Here is a 19,378-nt window from a genome sequence, read left to right as displayed (position 1 = left end):
ACCGGTACATTTGAAAAATCAATGCTGACCGCTTAGTTTTTATTGATTTTCCAAATTTTTCAGTCATTTTGGCGATCTTACAGACTGCGTTTTCTTTCATACCTTTTAAAATACCTTTAGCGCCATCTGTTAAGGAACATTGTAACTCATTTTGAAAGTTTGCCTGACAAAAAAATTTATTGTTGTCCCAAGCAAAATGCAACAAACGGTATATTTTTATCGCTGCACGTTTAATTTTTATTGATTTTTCAAATGTATCAGTCATGTTTGGACCACCCTGTATATCTATATCTATACTAATATTATAAAGAGAGAGAGACCGAATTTTTGTGTGTTTATATGGTCAAGATAATCTCCGGAACCACTGCACCTATTTGAAAAATTCTGTCACTATATGAAAGGTGCTTTCTTACTGAGAGACATAGGCAATTAACTATGCATATATGCATTTACACTAATTTTTGAAACTAATCATTTGTCTTCTCGACCAGTTAATGTTTCGTACTGTTTTGTAGTTATAGTTGTATACGTAAAAAGGAGCCTGTGTGTCTTGAATTCCTAATGTTAGTACCGTTAAATGTTCTCTTCAGATTGAATGCTGAGGGTACGGCGTATCGCAGTGCTTCTCAACTCTTTGTACTTTTCGGCACACTTGGTAGTTGGCTCAATCCTTGTGGCACAGTGAACTAAATTTTATATGTCAATATGAACAATGCTTTCATCATAATCTAAGACAAGAAAGAGAGAAAAAAAAAACAGCGTTTCCATAAGGATATAACAATTAATATTTTAAATACGTGGCATATATGTTTTAAATATTTCAGTCTCTAAAGAAACTGAATTGAAGTTCATCATGAATTTCTTCCTGACTGATGAGTTCATAACAAGACGAAACTGCGGTCTCAGGATGGGATAACCGGGCTGTCGGCATATTAAAAGTAAAATACATCTCTGTTCTTCCTTTCTCTACAACTCCAAAAATACCAGGGCATAACCAAGGACCTTGTCGCGGCACATCAGTGTGCCGTGGCACACCGGTTGAGAAGCACTTTACGGCACACTTGATAGTTGGCTCGATTCTTGCGGCACACTGAACCAAATTTCTTAAGTCAATATGTTTTCATCATTCACTAATCAAAACAAGGGACGGAAAAAATCAGCGTTTCCCATCTGGATTTAACTTTTAATCTTTTAAATATTTCAGTTTCTTTAGAAATTTAGTCAAAGTTCATTATGAATTTTAGTGATTATTATGACCAGCAAGTCCCAAACTTTGGCTTAACACGACTGAGAAAGTTGTTGCTGTCTTGAGGGAAAATGACGCTTTTAATTCAGCTCTATAATGAGAAGAGTTACACGAAGTTTTTAACTCGCAGATCTTACCACAATATTTTGCTGTTCTTTAAAAGTGTCAATTCTAAGAATAATGGTAACAGTAACAACTCATGAATAATGTGATCAGAAATTTTTAGGTATACTCTTTTTAATAACAGTCAATATACGCCCAAAGGCGCTAAACTCCAGTTTTAAGGAGCGGTCGCTCCTGAGATTAATAAATTTTCTTATGAAGAAAGTTCCTTGCAGACGTGTCAATGGATCACAAACCCAATGCATACTGTTCTATGGCAGTCAACTTGAAGTAGTGCTTAAACTTTGTTTTGAACCATGGCCAAGTGTTTTACCACCGTTTTTTAGTAGTTTCGGCAAACAAAGGGCTGCATCGTAATGCTGTAGTTTGAATCTGCTTAGCCTTCATGATGCTTCTACGCTATGTGTTTCCGAACTATAGTTGGTCGGTTTAAACATATCCAGTGGATGATTGAATTTCTCTCGCCACTGCTGAATTTTTGATTTGAATCCGTTTATATGTGCATGCATGTATATCCAATAACTCACCGCGTCCATGAACTCTTAGATTTAGTTCGTTAAGATTATATTAAATATCAGCCGTGTACGCTTGTTTTCTCAGAAAATATTTGTCTTGTAGTAATCTGGTATGTTTCGTTTTGTTGTGAAACATCAAAAATTTGTACCTCGTCCCTCAACTGAAAAACTCGTAGCTCGACCATACTTTTCAAAAAAACAGCGAACCACCGTGAGAAGAAGCAGGAAATGATGAAATGACCCCATGTCTTTCGGCAGTACAATGAAAATATCAGAATTCAGTGATCCTAATTGTATGAAGTTGATGGTTTTCACTGCCTCAACCACGGCTAACTTCATCTCATATATTGTTTACCTAGAGAGTTTTACGATGGAGGAAACCGATTTGAACAACTGGATTTGGATTTTTCGCATTCAACATGAACTCTTTGATATTTCCCATCTTTGCATCTGATCCGTCACTGCATGCGTGTTGTGCAGTTGTTACACTGAATCCGGTTGCTTTTTATTAATTTAGCTGTAACGCAGAATATTTCATCACCGTTGCGAAATGAGAAAGTTCTTTGCAGAAAATAAAATGATCTTGAATGGGGTCCTCATCAGCAAGAGTAGTGCACCTTTTATATCAGTTGATTCATCAACTTGAAATTAAAAAAAAGATTCAGCTACTTTATCAACCGTTGTTTTTAATTTCTCATCCATGTCATCAATTAGTTGCCTGATAACATATCATCTGTAATTGGCACTTTGACCACTTCATTCATTGCATCGGAACCTATCGCCTCCCGTACGATTTCTTTACGTGTTGATAAAATGTTTACACTGCTGGTATTAATTTAATGAAACTGGCTACAATTGATGAAACTAGGGATATTATGTGTGATTTCTTGCGCAAGTAAAATGGGTAATCTTCTTTAAATTACAACTCCGAAAATACCGCGGCACACCGGTTGAGAAGCACTGGCGTAGCCGTAATCATTATCTGACAGAGACACTGGAGAAAGTTGTTTTTTAAATTTCAGTGACCATACATTTTCCTCTCTAACAGATCTACAAATGCGAAGTAACTGGTTTCTACTCGCGTTCCTTGTCATGGAGAAGGTTTCATAAATATTATTTTTTTGAATTTCACCTTCCCAACTATTTTTGCTGTGCAATTTAGGTGTTTCCATCATTCCCATAAATCTTGTACTCTGAGGCATATGCAAAAAAGTTCTTCCTTCTTCCACTTTTTTAAAGAAAATTTAATATAGATGTAAATTACAAACAATTAAAGTAAAGGCACCGGTAGTGGCCAGTGCTTCAGTATTGATCACTTCAAGGTTTATATTTTAAAAAATAGGATTGCAGGTCTCCCAGTGGATTCGAAAGTGCATCAAACGTGCAGGTGGTATTTCCCCCTGTATAGCAATACTGTTCGGGGGGTGGGGGGGTGGAGAGGTTCAAAAGCATGAGTATTTTGAGCATGTTGGGAAGCTCATAAAGGTATTCTCCCCTAAAATAAGTGAAAAATCCCAAAAACCGATCACTTTTTTTATTGGGATTTTTTTTTCGCTTAGTTTTTGAAAAAAAAAAAAAGGAAGTATCGCATTTTGCACAGTCAGAGTCACGTAGCAAATCTTCAGATAAGAACCTTCCCGAATGATACAACTTACACTCACAGATATAATTATATTTAACTTAGGTACGCTTATAATAAAGCATTAATGTATAGGACCACTTCTAAAACTTTTTGGTTTTCAAAAAAAAAAAAGAATGTGTGATTTTTATGGTTTTTAGTTATTAAAACTTAACTTCAAGTCTTTTTACATAAGTAAAAAATTATTTCGGATTATAAAAAAATATTTCGCTATTTTTATATTTTCCCCAAATTTTATGTAATTTGGTCCATGGTGAATAATGCTCGTGTACCTTGAGACAGATCTCTTGTACTTGCTGAACTGCATAATTTACATTGTATTCAAGTTTATTGGACCCACTTTCATTCAACTTTCTTAAATGTCTAGTAATGGTTGACTTACTCACTCTTGAATACTTTTTCGGCCTCACTAAAAGTCATTTTTTTTGTCAGGATCATTACTTCTTACTACTTTAATAGCATTTTGCAATTCCTCAACATGTACTGGATCCTTCTTGATTCCAGTTTTACCTCGAGTCATGATGAAACCCTACCTATATAAAAAAATCACTACAACCTATTGTACAGTCATAGAAAAAAAAAACGAAACACTTTTAATTATTCGGCCATTTTTCATGCTAGAAAGGAAAGAAAGATGTCATCCGCCTTAGTTTAAAGTCTTCTTTAAAACTACGTAGGTAAAATTTTGATAAGGGACCATATACAAAGCAAAATGAGCACCAACTCTTGATTTTCAAATGGGAACCCCCAATTTTTGCTACATAATTATGTTTAGACCACAAAATACAGCCAGGATACGAAATTTCACTGCATTCCGTGCAGTAGAACAGGAGTTATTAACGAAAAACGTTTTAGGGACCATCACCACATTGAAAACGCTTCTTTCAAGGTCACGGTTTATCAAGTAACGGAAGGTGAACAATGAAAAGATCGAGATTATCCAGCTTAACTCATGCTTTTTTGAAGTTCTCTTTTCTTCCGTAATCCGATACTTTTTAGCCGATTATGTTGCGGCAAAAAGCGATTTACGGTCGTTTTTTTTTTTTTTGAAAAAAAAAAGTAAAAATATTTACTGATTTTTGTCTATCTGCATTAACCTAAGAAAGACGGATGAGGTTTGGCTGGTCCATCGTATAGATCGTTCTTTAGTAAACCGAATAATGACAAATTAAAAGTAATGGAACTTTTTGACTTTTTCTAATATAAAACTATTGGATTGCTCATATAATCATTCAAGCCTCATAGAAATGTAAATATTCAACCTTATACCTAGAAACATGATGTGAATATGTTTGATAAATGTTGCACCTATGTTACAGGTTTATTTTGGAATGAATAAAAAGTCTTTGATTGTAAAATGGAATTGCGCGTTTTTAATTTCGCAGAACATCGGCAGAAGTTTGAGCCATCGCACACAAAAATATAAAAAATATACCGCACAACGTGGGAAGACGCAGCATTAAATAGATTGGAGACTCGAGCGAAGCAAGGTCCATTTATTCCGTGAAAACTTGCTCTAAATACATAAAATGAACGAAGTATCAATCTAAAAAATAAAGCAGAAACAGGAGAATATAAATACCCGTTAATGAGCAAACCCTTTATACTCGAACTTTATTTGGGAAAAATTTGGTAATTTGAATTAACCCAGTGGACAAACACAGTAATTGTTCTAGAGGCTTTTTTGTGATCAAAAAAAGAGAATTTGTTTCAAATCCTAATTTATGCGAAAGATCATAATGCGTGGTATTATTAAAAAGACTTAACACAATCGGCGTTTTTAGTTAAACATGTAACATCTCTTAAAACCAATTTAGGAAAGTAATTTCCCAATGCTGTTTCTAGCAACGAGATTCGAGATGGTTCAACCCGTAATTAAAAAAAAAAAGTCATTTCAATTTTAACCAAGGTGAACGGAAATCTGACTTCCTGTCATTTCTCCGATTTTGTAACATTACAAACAAAACTTGGCTTTATTTGATATTGTTTCGCGCACTATATACTTGCACACTAGCATTGTCTACAACATCAGGCTGGCGCACCTATAGCAATACTATAGGCAGCATACCCGACAGGCGGGTTGAACTACCCAGAAGCTACGATTTCGTCCTCGCTGCATATTTCGCAGACTGGAATCGAAACTAAGCGTGTGGGATGCGGAAGTCATCTTATTGAAGCTGAGAGTGCAGATAAACTGGTAGGCAAAGTAAATTTATCTGCTGTATGTTTACGGCATCTCACTGGTGAGATAAATTTTCTTCATCCACCAGTTTTTAGGCACTCTCGGCTTCAATGACATGACACCTGCTACATTGTTCGGCTAAATTTAGTTCAGGGCTGTTGTGTTCAATATTAGGACTCACAGCAACCATGGAATGGGAAAACCAATTCGCAGTGAAGACGCGGGCCGCATTCAGCCCGCGACGTTGGTCCATGTGGCCCGTTGTGTGTTCAAAGAATAAGAACAGGAAGTAGAATTAGTTCCAGTGTCACAGAGTTGGAGCCGAATATCCAGATATTGGATTCTGAAAAAGATGCATTTAATAAAATAGGCACCCATTAGTTGATAACAATAATTTTTTTTTCACTTTCTTTCATTGACGATATTTTTCCATGTTGTTCAAAAGAGAAGAAAACATTTTGAAATTTTATCATTGTCTTGCGAGAATTATTTTAATGTGAAATGCACGCCAATGGCCGAGAAAGTAAATAGAAAAATAGTATTTAAATTATAATTAAGAATAGACAAAAACTCAACTTAATCTAACACGCAAATTAATGTTTTGTTAAATCTTTGACGAAGTCAAAAAAAAAAGTTCACAATTAGCCACAACTACTACTTTTGTGCTGAATACAGCTCAAAGCACGCGGCCCACTAATGCGATTGAGATTTCCTCTCCTAGATCCTAACACATTGAAAATTATTCAAACTCTATACAAAAAAAATTAATTCCTAAAAACCAGTAAACTTATCTAAGAGCAATTATTACTTTTTGACCCATTTGGATACTGTTAAAGGAGAAACTTCACACTGTCGGTTGTTTTTCGAGTACTTTTTCCCGAATTAGACAAGGCAATAATTTTTCCTTTTAGCAAATTATCACCGGGAAGAGCCACTAATTCTACACTCTACTACAACATGACTGGCAAGACACTGGGGTTTTGTTGTATGTTTCTGTGAAAAAGTTGTGCATGTTAATTTTTTTGAGCAATCACGATTGCTTATTGCTTTCATTTGACAGTTTTAATGTGATATCATTTTATTTTCCCACCAGCACCCTCCGCAGCACCATCGTCGGCCGGCCGCCTCACGATGCTGCTCCTCTGGCGAAAACTGTCTCCAGGTCGCGTCAATATCCTACACACACACGTACACTCGCTCCTACACACACACATACACGCACTCCTACACACACACACATACACGCACTCCTACACACACACATACACACTCATGCCTGCGCAGACACAAACACACTCATGCCTGCACAGACACAAACACTCATGCCTACATACACACACACACGAACGCCTACACACACGCGCGTACTCACACATACGAACGCCTACACGCACACGCGCGTACACACACACACGAACGCCTACACGCACGCACATGCATACATACACACACACGCACCCACACGCATGCGCTTACACAAACACACACACACACACGAAAGCCTACAATTACGCGCGTACACACACATACGAACGCCTACACGCACACGCGTGTACACGCACATACACGAACATCTACACGCACCCGCGCGTACACACACATACACGAACGCCTACACGCACACGCGCGCACACACACAGCACTGCATACACAACACGCACAAACATGCGCTTACACAAACACACACGCGCATACATACACATACACGGCTCGTGATTGCGAAAAACATTATTTGAATTCAAGATGCCAAAAATTCAAATTAATATATATATATATATATATATATATATATATATATATATATATATATATATATATATATATATATATATATATATATATATATTATATTATTTGAGTTATTGTTTTACAAAAGGCAATGGCTAAACGCAGAAAAAATAAGAAATAAAAATAAATTAAAAAAAAAAAAAAAACAGAAGTATTTAAAGTATAGCTTTTGATTTAAAAAGTTCTATAAAATATTCTTTTATTAGACAATGAAGTAGTGTTTCGCATTATTTACATTGACGTCTGTACGATATCTACAAAAAACTGACGGTTGCAATATTGTGTTGTTCTTCTGCTGAGACAGCGAATAAATTTATGCCTTTAAAAAATTCATAGGCGTAACTCTAATGTAGAAAAACCACGTTATAATTGGTTTGCTTAGTTTGTTGAACAATTTTTTTCTTTTTTTACGAAGAAACCAACTTTCATAATTTCTGTTTTAAAAAAGTATACGGTCCCCTAAAGTAGGAAAAAAGGAATTTTTAAGCATAGCGCAAAAACTACTGAATATTTTGAGCTCAAATTTTGGATTCCCTCATAAAAGCTCTTCTAGATTGTTTTTCTGTTAAAATTTAATATGGTTTCAGATCATATTTTTTTCAAAAAATATTAAAATAATTCATAAAAAAACTAAAATTACATTTTGGGCGTTATAAATGATGTTTTTATTATTGGGTCGATTCATATTTTGATACAAAAAAACAATCCTTGCCGTGCCTAATCTAGTTTTTGTGTTATGAGTAAAAATATCAAAATACGTTTTAACATTACGAGAGGAATTTTTCAAAACTCGATTCTGAAGTAACGGCTGGATCGAATTAAACAAAACTTTGTATACAAAGTTAAAAAAAGATGCTGATTACAAATATGTGATAAAAAAAGGGGGTTCTCATTGAAAAATTTGAAGTTGATGCTCGTTTTAATATGAAGACGACCCCTTAACAACAATTTTTTACCATAATTATGTAGAACTTTTTATTCCTGAAACAATGACACCTTACACGTGGCTCTAGTATCAATAGTCTTTGAATACGATCGAGTGTTTCGTTTTTTTTTTCTATGACTGTACCTATTGTATCTTAATCCAGTGGTTCAAGGTACAAGATGGAGCTTGGTTTCAAAGTACACGAGGGTGCATATTTTTACAAAAGTGGCTACCCTAACCTAACAGCTACGTAAAATGTAAGGACTAAATGTTGAATACACTTACCGAGAAATGGGCAATAGATATAATGGTCAATCAGTTGGGTAACACTAGTCTTTAAAAGTCCAATTTCATTTAAGTAACGCTGGAATTATTTACTTTTGTTTGCACAAATCACAAAACATTCACTGCCCACATAAAAGCTGATGGAGTTTCAACCTACAACTCACTCTGGCAGGTGGAGAGACATGGCTGACATAGTACCGTGATTCTTCACTAGGTAAAAGCGCTAGCTGATAAGAGTGCATGGCACAAGGTACACCATGGTCAAGGTACAACAGTCTCCCCTATTTATATTTCTGTGTATGCACTGCTCTCATTGTTTCCCAAAGCCGGCGCATTACCAAAAATTAAAAAAAAAATCATTAATGCTATATTGTAAGAATACTTAAGTTTAAATTTTCGGTTATGGGACTCTTAGAGTGGGTCCTATGCTCTGATTTTGTGCCGAAAAAAAAAGTGAAAAAATTGTAAAACAAACCCCCAGAAAAAAAAAAGCTTAACTTCAAGCCTTTGAGTGGTTATGGTGAATGTTTTAAGTGGGAATACCCCCATGAGTATCCCAACTTGCTCCGAATATTCATGCTTTTGAACTTTGTACTCTCCTCCCCCCCCCAGAAGAGTGTTGACGGCTAATAAACGCTCCCTTCCCCTCCAAATAAATATAATGGCTATGAAACTGTCGAAAACTATAAGTTTAAAAGAAAAAAAATGAGGGCGCCTTCCGCAAAAGTGGGACGTGTAGGGAGCAAACGGAGGTCATGTTTAGATTCAAAAGGGTTCTTTTGCATTAGAATCCGCCAGAATTGTCAGATGCATTTTCAGAGCATTTTTTTTGCTGCAGCGTTATTCCACTACTACCTTATCAAATGATCTTATTGGTCCCGCATGCATATTGCAGACCGGCGTGAGTACGAAGCCACAGAGAAATACCACGGTACGCGCAGTTTTTTTTACTTAAATATATATATATATATATATATATAGATAATTATAAATATGACTGGTAGTTGAAAGAGTAATATATCATACATTCACTTCTATACTATAAAAACATGTGTGCGTCTGTCTGTAATCCTAGATCTTCCGGACTGTTGTTAGGCTTTGTTAGGCAAATTTTGTTAACGACTCGCAAAATTTGGCGATAAAATAGGCAAATTGAGAATTTCTGCCTTCTCAAAAATAGTTCTGGGTGTCCCTTTGTCAATGTCTATCAGGTCAATACAGGACATTCAGGAAAAGCCGTTCCTCCCTGTCTCAACCCTCTAAACCTAGCAGATGTAAATCGATTAAACTAGTCTACAGGACATCCGGGATGTCTACAGAACATCCAGGGGAAAACACATTAAAATCATCAATTTTCACCGCCGTTGACGGCATAGAGACATCACAAAGCGGAGGTTGAAGCACCCTTGTATAGCAATACTTTATATTTGGTATCAAACTGTTTCGCATACTTAAGTACTTCTTGCAGATTATTCATAATTTGGTGTCTCCCCAGTTGCGCCAAAACGAAATCTCCCCCTCCCCGCCTGTTTTTCAATTTACAAGGTGTCCTGAAATAGATTGACTGTTTTCAAAATTTTATAACAGGAAAATGGTTAATGATAAAAAATAAATTCTTGCAAAAAATTCATGTGGTGGGGTGTGTGGTTTATGTCATAAACATTTGCCAAGTGCCATGAAATAGTCTTTGACTGTTAGAGATGGATTAAGTAAGCCTTGGAGAAAGTAGGAAATTGGTTTATAAAAATAACTTGAAATTAAAACATTGTTTAGCGTCAAAGGACGAACAAACAGTTTTTTTGGAATATCCGATTGCGATTTAAAAGGGAAAGTGCAAAACTTGACGCTGTACGAAGCGCAGATACGAAATTTTATCCTCCTATGACTAACGTTTTTGTATTATGTGAGGTACATACGTACGCTCACGCATAGAAACAAATGTTATGACAAAACTCATCAAAACTTATTCGAGGACGATCAAAGGGCAGTTTTTAGTTGACGTCAAGTTCACACACAAGAACGTCCAGACATCAAAACTCGTTTAGGGTTAATTAAAACATAATTTTATGTTGAGTGATATATTTGAGTGATACATTTTTAAACGAGACAACAAAATTTCCTCTTCATACCGTAAGGAAGTAAAGAGCGTATGTCCTTAGGTAGTCCGAATAATTTTTCGGATAATCCGAGTTTTCAGTAATCCGAGCTGGGGCGAGCCTCTATTACCTCGGATTTTCGAGACTCTACTGTATTAAAAAATTTATAAATCTGGAAAAGTAAGAACATTTTTTAAAAAAGTTTTTGCAGTGTACGGGATTGGAAAACGACCTATGCATTGTAACTTCAGACCGGAGTGGTTTACTGGCGCATATCAAGGAAAATATGAGGTAGTCTAAAGTTGTCACCACCATGAGCAAACTTTATACCACTATACAAAATATTCCCCCTCCCTTTGCGTGTAATTTACAATTTTTTTTCGAAGCGTCACTTTATAACTGAGATGTAGAGTAGTGTATGGTTAAAGTCTCAACCTTTTTTGGGCAAAGAATAATAAAAATATGAAGAAAAATACACATAAAGTGGTCTAAAGTTGTATGATTTTACGGTACGCTATGAGAGAATCATCATGACCTAATAAAAACAGCTTCACACTGCTAAATGATTCAAAGTTAATTTTGTGGAGCAATGATTTGTAATTACAAAACAAATATAGGTACAATCATGGGAAAAAAAAAAAAAAAAAAAAAAAAAAAAAAAAAAAACGAAACACTTTAAATTATTCGGCCATTATGCTTGCTAGAAGAGAAAGAAAGGTGTCATCCGACATGGTTTAAAGTCTTCTTTAAAACTATATAGGTAAAATTTTGATAAGGGACCATATACAAATTAAAATGTGAACGAAGTTTTGATTTTCAAATGGAAACCCCTATTTTTTTTGCCACATAATTTTATTTAGACAGCAAAATGCAGCCTAGATACGAAATTTCATTGCATTCCGTGAGTTAGAACAGAAGTTATTAACGAAAAACGATTTAGGGACCGTCATCACATTTAAAACGCTACTTTCAAGGTCACGACTTATCAAGTAACGGAATGTAAACAAAGAAAAGATCGTCATTATCCAGCTCAATTCATGATTTTTTTAAGTTGTCTCTTTTTTTTTAAATTGTAATTCGATATTTTTTGATAATGTTGCGCCACAAAGCAATGAAGGGTCGAAAACTTATTTAAAGAAAAAAAAACAGGTAAAATATTTACTGATTTTTTTCTGTCTGGATTAGCCGCAGAAAGACGAATGGAATTGACTCAGCAGTAAAGCACTGGTTTACTCGAGAAATGTCCGGGAATCAAACCCCGCCACAGACACATCGCTCATTCTGATGTTCACATCCTTACGCCACAGCCACTACCATTTCTTACCTTGAATATTTATGCTGTAGTTAGCTTCGTCATTGTCACGTATATCTCCCATACGTTTATTGTAAACCGAAATAAGGTTCAGTTGGGAAACAAACATTAACTTCCTTTATTTGAAACTGTATCCTTTGGCATTTACAATTCGCAAAATTATTTCCCATTATTAGTAAAAATAGCTATTGCGAATCCAGATTCCTTGCATAAAAACTGGGTTTTCAACTTTTGTCTATTTTTCATGCATTCAGCCAATGATGCGTTAACGCACCATTAAATTTGAACAATGATTTTAAGTTTTTCAAATAACATGGGCATTATTTCTTTAAAAAATCTATTTACAGATTTTTCAACTTTAATCCAACATAAAAACATGTGATTAAGCTTAAGTGGATTAATAAAGCACCTTCAAAATGCTGAGTTAGCAACAACTGTTTCAAAGTTTAAAAAAAAAAAAAAAAAGCATATTTTGAAAATGTGTCTACAGAAAGCGTTTACTCCTATTGAATCACTATTTTTTAAAGATATCCTCAAAACCCTTAAAAATAGCATACAAAGAAAATTAGTGGAAAATATACATCATACTGTTTAAAAAAAAATATTTATTGAAATGGTGCTTTTACTCACCTTTTACCGAAAATGGGTTTTCTCCTATTTATAATAAAATATGATGCGCTTTTCACAGGCATGTTCAAAAACATGGGGGTTATTTTTTCATTACGGGGGGAAAACATAAATAAATAAAACCATTAATTAAATTTTTGACCAAAATCTGGCACCGGAATGGAGTTGATGGAATAATACTATAATTCAGCTCATTTTAACCAATAAAAATGCTTCAACATCACGACTCATCGATACGTTTTCCAAGGTTGAAAGTTAAAACCGTCAGACGATGTTAAACATCCTACACACAGTTTAAAAGCATTACAGCGGGTATAACGGGCCCATGGTTGAGAATGGCTTTTTTCTTTACTGGATCAAAGAAGTAAGCCGATACCGGGACGCGTGACTTCAAATGGCCCTTCAACCAGAAGTCGCAAAGTGTAAGATCTGGAGATTTTGGAGACCATTTATGTGAATTCTTCATTTTTTTTAATGAAAGTTTTACTTTGAAAGATTTATCACGCATAGATAGTGTCTAAACACAGATATTAAATATAGTATTTTTTCGATATTCGTTTTAAATCCAGTTTCTTGAATCTTCGAAAATTGTTTGTGGAAAAGCGTCTCCTAAAGTAACACTAGAACAAGATTCTGAAAATTTAGATAATATGCAATTTGTTTGCTTGTTATAAGATTGTAGTCAACTTAAAACACAAACATAGTCTTTTAGTCAGAAATGCAACTAATACAATTTTTCTTTTTTCAATATAAGCGAATATTCCCCATGTTTCTGAGGAATCATATCAAAAAAAAAAAAAAAATGTAAAATAAAGAAAGAAAGAGAGAACACAGAAATGATTTTTTACTGATTACGTTTTCTACTTAGTGGATTTTTACATTCAAAACTCACACAAAAACTGAATTGAAATATTTGTTCTTTTTAAAATGCACATTTAATCAACTAAGTAATGTAATTTATTTGATTAACGAAATTATAAGCTATAAAAGAATTCCACCATCAGAAATTGTACATGGATCTTTGAAGAAAAATACTTTTCTTTGTTTGTTAGTTTTATACGAAATGAATCCTATTGAGAAACATCACTTTTCTTGATCTCTTCAATTAAATAACCCAGAACACAAGTTGAAAACCTTTTCAAAGAACTTTTTGCTTCAATTTTTAACAGTCAAATTCAAACCTTTAAAAAAAAAAAATGTTTACAATGCTAAACATTAAGTACTACTAAAACAAAAGAGTAATATAATTAAAAGAATCGAGGTGTTTTTGTTGGATAAACATGGAGCAGTCAGCAGGAAACACAAGTTACAAAACCTTAGTTAAATTAATTAACTTATAAATAAAAAAAAAAAACATTTGACTTTGCTCATTACAATATATATGTTAGATGTTGATATTAAAAAAAACAAAAAAACAAGAGTATAAATTTTGTGTTAAAATTATTCCTGTCATGTTTTTCTGATAAGTTTTACTGTTCTGCTATTATTAAGCTTGTTAACGGTATGCGTATCTGCGTATCTTTCATAAAAGATTTTGTTCTACTGGTATTCAAGAAATGCAGCTAAAGAACTTCATTATCTAATATTCGTAATTTAGTCAAATTCAACGTAATTCTAAAATGTTTAGAAACTAATTATCTAAATTAACTTAAATGCAAATTGATGATGCCTTTGTTTGCATGCATGGCGAAAAAAACAGAGCTTGTTCTTTCATGTTTGTTTAAGCGCACCGATAAATTAACAAAATTATAGAGCTCTATTTTACACGATATTCTTGTGAAATTTTCAGAGATCAAAAAGTTTTTTTCAATTAATTTTAAGAAACAAATAAAAACACTAGTCTTCTGAACTAATTAAGTGATTTCATTCTCCTAAAATATTATTTTAAAACTTTTTTTTAAAACTTAATGGCTTGTAAATGATATTTGTCTTACGATTGCAAACCAAACCCAACCAAGGAACGCAAGAGCCCGTGGGGGCGGAGGCCTACTGTGTCCATTTCAGCTTTCCTGATCAAGGGCTCTAGGATACAAGACAGATGTTCAATCAAATCTGAAATTGTTTCTTTTCTTTCAAAACAAATCGCCAAAACAATGAATTACATTTACGGTTGCTTTGAAACAATAATCCTAGACTGAATTGCTCAGCGCCTAACGCGCCAAGCGACCACGCTACCGGAACCCAGTCCTTTTGCGAGTGACGCGGATATTTTTTCTTTGGCAATAATAAATGTTTGCCCATGCGAGGAGTTTTTAAATTGCATTAAATAAAAAATAAATAAATACATAAATATTTGCTAAACAAACAAAAAGTATAAAATCACATTAACAGTAGCTTTCAAATCTTTATACATTAAGAGCTGCGCTGCCCGGCTTTGCCTGGTCTAACTTGATTATAAAAATTGTGTCAAGTGACATATATTCAACAATCAGGATTAAATAAAAGAAAAAAAAAAAACACCATGCAAAATTACCCTTCCGAACAATGACGACAGATATTAAAATACTTTTAAGAAATTAAAAATGCGAAAGATGGATTTTAAAAGCATAACCATGGAAACCCGAAATAAAAGAAGTTTAAGAAATTAAATGCAAAGTAAGGAAAGAAACAATGGATTCAAAAAGCGTAACTGTGGAAACGCGAAAATAAAACGGTTGACAACCTGAATCAAAATGACATTTTTCGAACTTGATTTAGAAACGCTTGTGACTTTTTTTTTTCTTTGAAGATAGAAGCTAAGTTTTTCGACCATACACTGAGGAAAATGAAGTTTTCAAAAATGAGTACATTCATGCTTTAAAATTTTCTTGAAACCTTTTGTTCTAAATATGAATACTCATGTGTTCATATAGTGTGCTGAATTATTTCATACTCAAAAAGGAGTACATAATACTCAGTTTTGAAATTATTACACATTCAAAACTCAGCACAAATACCTCAAAAATGAGCACACATGTTGATTTGAGTATTTGAATGTTTCAAATTTGAATACCTCGTAGTCGGAGCCATTTTGACTCGCGATATATTCAAATTTGAGTATTTTTCATCATTTTTGAAATTGTTGTTTTTAGAGTGTAGGTCGAGAGAGATCTAGAGTAGAAAATGTCGCTTTTTCCAATGGTGCCAAAAAGGAAACTGCGGGACAATTCCTTCCCTTTTTATTGATAGATTTAATGAAGGAAGACAGTGCCTAAATTTTAGCTAAGCCTAAAATAATTCCGAGCTAAAAAATGCAAAACAAAATTACAATGGAACGAATGGTAAGCATGAGTTTGAATATTTATACACATGTATGTTTTTACATTCACTGGGAGCTTTGGGTGTTGAATGTTAACTTTCTTAAATTATAGGGTGTATGTAAAAATTAAAAGGAAACAAACAACAAAAATATCAAGAAACATGTAGTAAATGCTTAATACGAATATTTCCACGACTCCATCGCAAATATAATCAAGCGCCACTTTCAAAACCATCAGTTTGCTTCCCTACCTTAATAAAAATAAAAGATCATGTATTACTATCAAAATTGTGGACAAAGCTTTTGATAACAATAAATAACGACAGTAAGTGTGTGAATTTTGTCTAAATGTATGTGATGCGGACTGTCTACGCTTAAGGTTAATTATTACGTTTATGTACTAATTTTTTCAGTTAGACAAATTTTATGTCTTGTGAAGAAAATCAGAGGGTGTCTTCGAATAATTTTCCCATGCACTATGACCTGGAGCCATACTGATAATCCTAGTGGGATAACACTGTAACCTAAACCTAACTATAACATTGTAACGTAAGGCTAAAGCTGAGAGGTAGGGTGTTGTGGAGAAAAGTTCCATTGATGTTGCGAAACCAAATGCACTGTAAAAATATTCCGAAACGTTAGTGGTAATTTGCATGGAACGTTTCGGTATTTCATAGGTTGCCTCAATTTCCCGTGAAAATTAAGTATCTTTGTCAAAACGTTTCCTGAATTACTGAAGTTGTACGAATGCAGACTTCGCACTGTTTGGAAAAATACTTTGAGATACCAGTTTAAAGATTAGCTGAACATATTTATTTAGTGTATCGTCGTACTAACATTAGTGGCCGATCTCGGTCGATTGTAGCACCCGATAAGAGCAAACACAAGGCCATGAATGCCGCTGCTAAGCAAGAATTTCAAGCAAGTGAAATGCTTGGTATTTACTTGCAGTTTTGTCTTAGGCTGGCCCCAAATGCAATCATGCTTTTGCAGCCTTTTTGGTTAATCAGGGCAAGGCCACTGTATAAGGAGAGCTGATTCATCCGACGTTTTGGATCTAAAATGCTTGGGGGATAAAGTTAGTCTTTGTACAAAAGCCTCGCTGCAGAAAACTGGTGCCCAAGTTTTGCATGTTTGCTCGATTGATGTTTGATTATTTTATTCCGTAAATAAAGAAGATTTAATTAATACAAATTTAAAATAAATAAGGTGTGAAAGATTCACCTTAAGTGACATTTTACTTTACTTATCATCAATTGTTTTACGATATAGCAACCAGCGAATATTATATCGTATTTAAAAATACTAGAAACAAGGTTGGACTCAAAGTCGTCTTGGAACCAAAATGTCGGATAGGACGGCTTGTCGCTTTCAAGGGGTTCTAAATTAGGAAAGCGACAAGCTACGATTTAAAGCCTACTAAAGTTTTCTCTGCGTATTCCAGAAACACGACTGGCTTTATTTGGAGACATTTCTGTATTATTTAGAAAGATTTAGGGATGATATCAGGAGGGTTACTGCCTTTTAGTGGAAAACATTCCTGTTTTTTGCAAGACATATTGCTGACAGAAATTTCACACATGGGCTGCTCATTATTTTTCAGGAACGTTTCTGAATCGTTTTGACAGTGTGATAATATATGTCCATTTTTCATGAAAGCATACCCATCTGAAACAAAAATACAGGTTTTGATACCATGCATAATGTAACAAGAATGTTATTGTTACTCCTCCCGTGACCATTTCCAAACGTTAGGTTTCTGTTTTACTACGAATTCAACATGCAATTTCGATTTTTCTTCTGAAGTTTCTAAACCACATTTCTAAAGATGCATTAAAATTATTAAGGACTTTTAATTTGTTCTTATAACCGTAAAGCCAATGAGAAATGGTTGTTAAGTCTTGACAGAGGGTTCTTTTTACTGCCAACTGGTGTGCAAACAACACAAGCCTTTTCTGAGCTCAATGTATAATACTACAATCACAGTCATAACACAATGAAATGCTTTAAAAATAGAGTATAACACAATCATTATTTTCTGAACCAATGTCAAGAGTGTGACTGCAATCCATTCTTTAAAAGTAAAATAGCTAAGAAAAGAGCAAGTGCGACCAAAACTCGAAGCTTTATTTTATTTAACGATTTTTTCGTGTGCGTTTAAAATAATTGAACGAATAAAAATGATAAAATAAGTAATACAAACTGGTCATAAAAATATTATAGCAACTATCATAAAAATATAAGAATTTATTGAGAAATATTTCAACATTAAGTTTTGGAAATCGCATGATTTGACTTTTTCAAATTATAAAAATCACTAAATGAAACACTGGATAAATAAATGTAAACACATTTACGTTTCAAAAAACAGCTTTTGATTCTCAAAAGCAACCATTACACTTTTAATTAAAATTGGTTCTTAATAAGTGTACATTTTTATGTTTTTCAATTCTTTCCTCCTCAAAGAAATGAATTCTCTTATTGTTATTAACAACATAAAAATTAAGCATTAGAATGCAATTATATTGAAAATTTTGATGATGAAGGAAAACTTTCGTGTTATTTTTACTACCATATGTAACAGAAATTAATCAATTATTCTCTTTTTTCTGTACGAACTGATTGCGAAAATTAACAAGCTTACACAAGAAAGGATTTTTATTAGAAAAATTTAATTAACGTGCTACTTCTTCTGTTTTTTTTTTTTTTTTTTTTTTTTAATTTTTATTTTGACATTCTGATTCGAAAACATTTTTATATTTTCTACGCGAATATTTAATTAAAAAGGTCTTAAATCGTGTAATTATATCTATATATTTAAAAGGCCTCATTATTATTTGGTTTTTTTGTAATATTAATATTTAGTTAATTATTTGTTTCAATAAGTGAATGAAACAAGCCATAATGAAGAACTATTTTTTATACTCACACTTCTTCAGGAGCCTTTATCATTTATAGCAAAATCTATCTCTTCTACATTAACCTATTTGAAGAAATAGAATAGGTTAATTTTACATTAGCATAAAAACATTTAAAACCGCTTTAGTATATGACTTTGAAGCAGAGCTACCGGGGGTAAAAGGCAGTATTTTCGGGATGTTTAAAAAAATCGTTTTGAATTCAATACGGGCTCTTTTTACAGCGAAATCAAATAAATAAGCTTAACGCACAATAGATTACCAAAAAAAAAAAAAAAAATGAAAACTTTGCTGTTACCGCCTGTTTACGGAGATAGATTTGTAACCGGTGGGGGGAGAGGGGTTGAGAAAATTATATTACGGGAAGGGTTAAAATATTTTAAAGGGAGGCGTAAATGTTTGGAGAAATAAAACTAAGTATAATCTGCACGAATTTGTGATCATGTTCGAGATTATCGACATGTTTCAAGATTATCGACATCAT

The sequence above is a fragment of the Uloborus diversus genome, chromosome 8 (assembly GCF_026930045.1).
Source record: "Uloborus diversus isolate 005 chromosome 8, Udiv.v.3.1, whole genome shotgun sequence".
Classification (NCBI taxonomy): Eukaryota; Metazoa; Arthropoda; class Arachnida; order Araneae; family Uloboridae; genus Uloborus; species Uloborus diversus.
Note: the sequence above shows the minus strand (reverse complement) of the source record.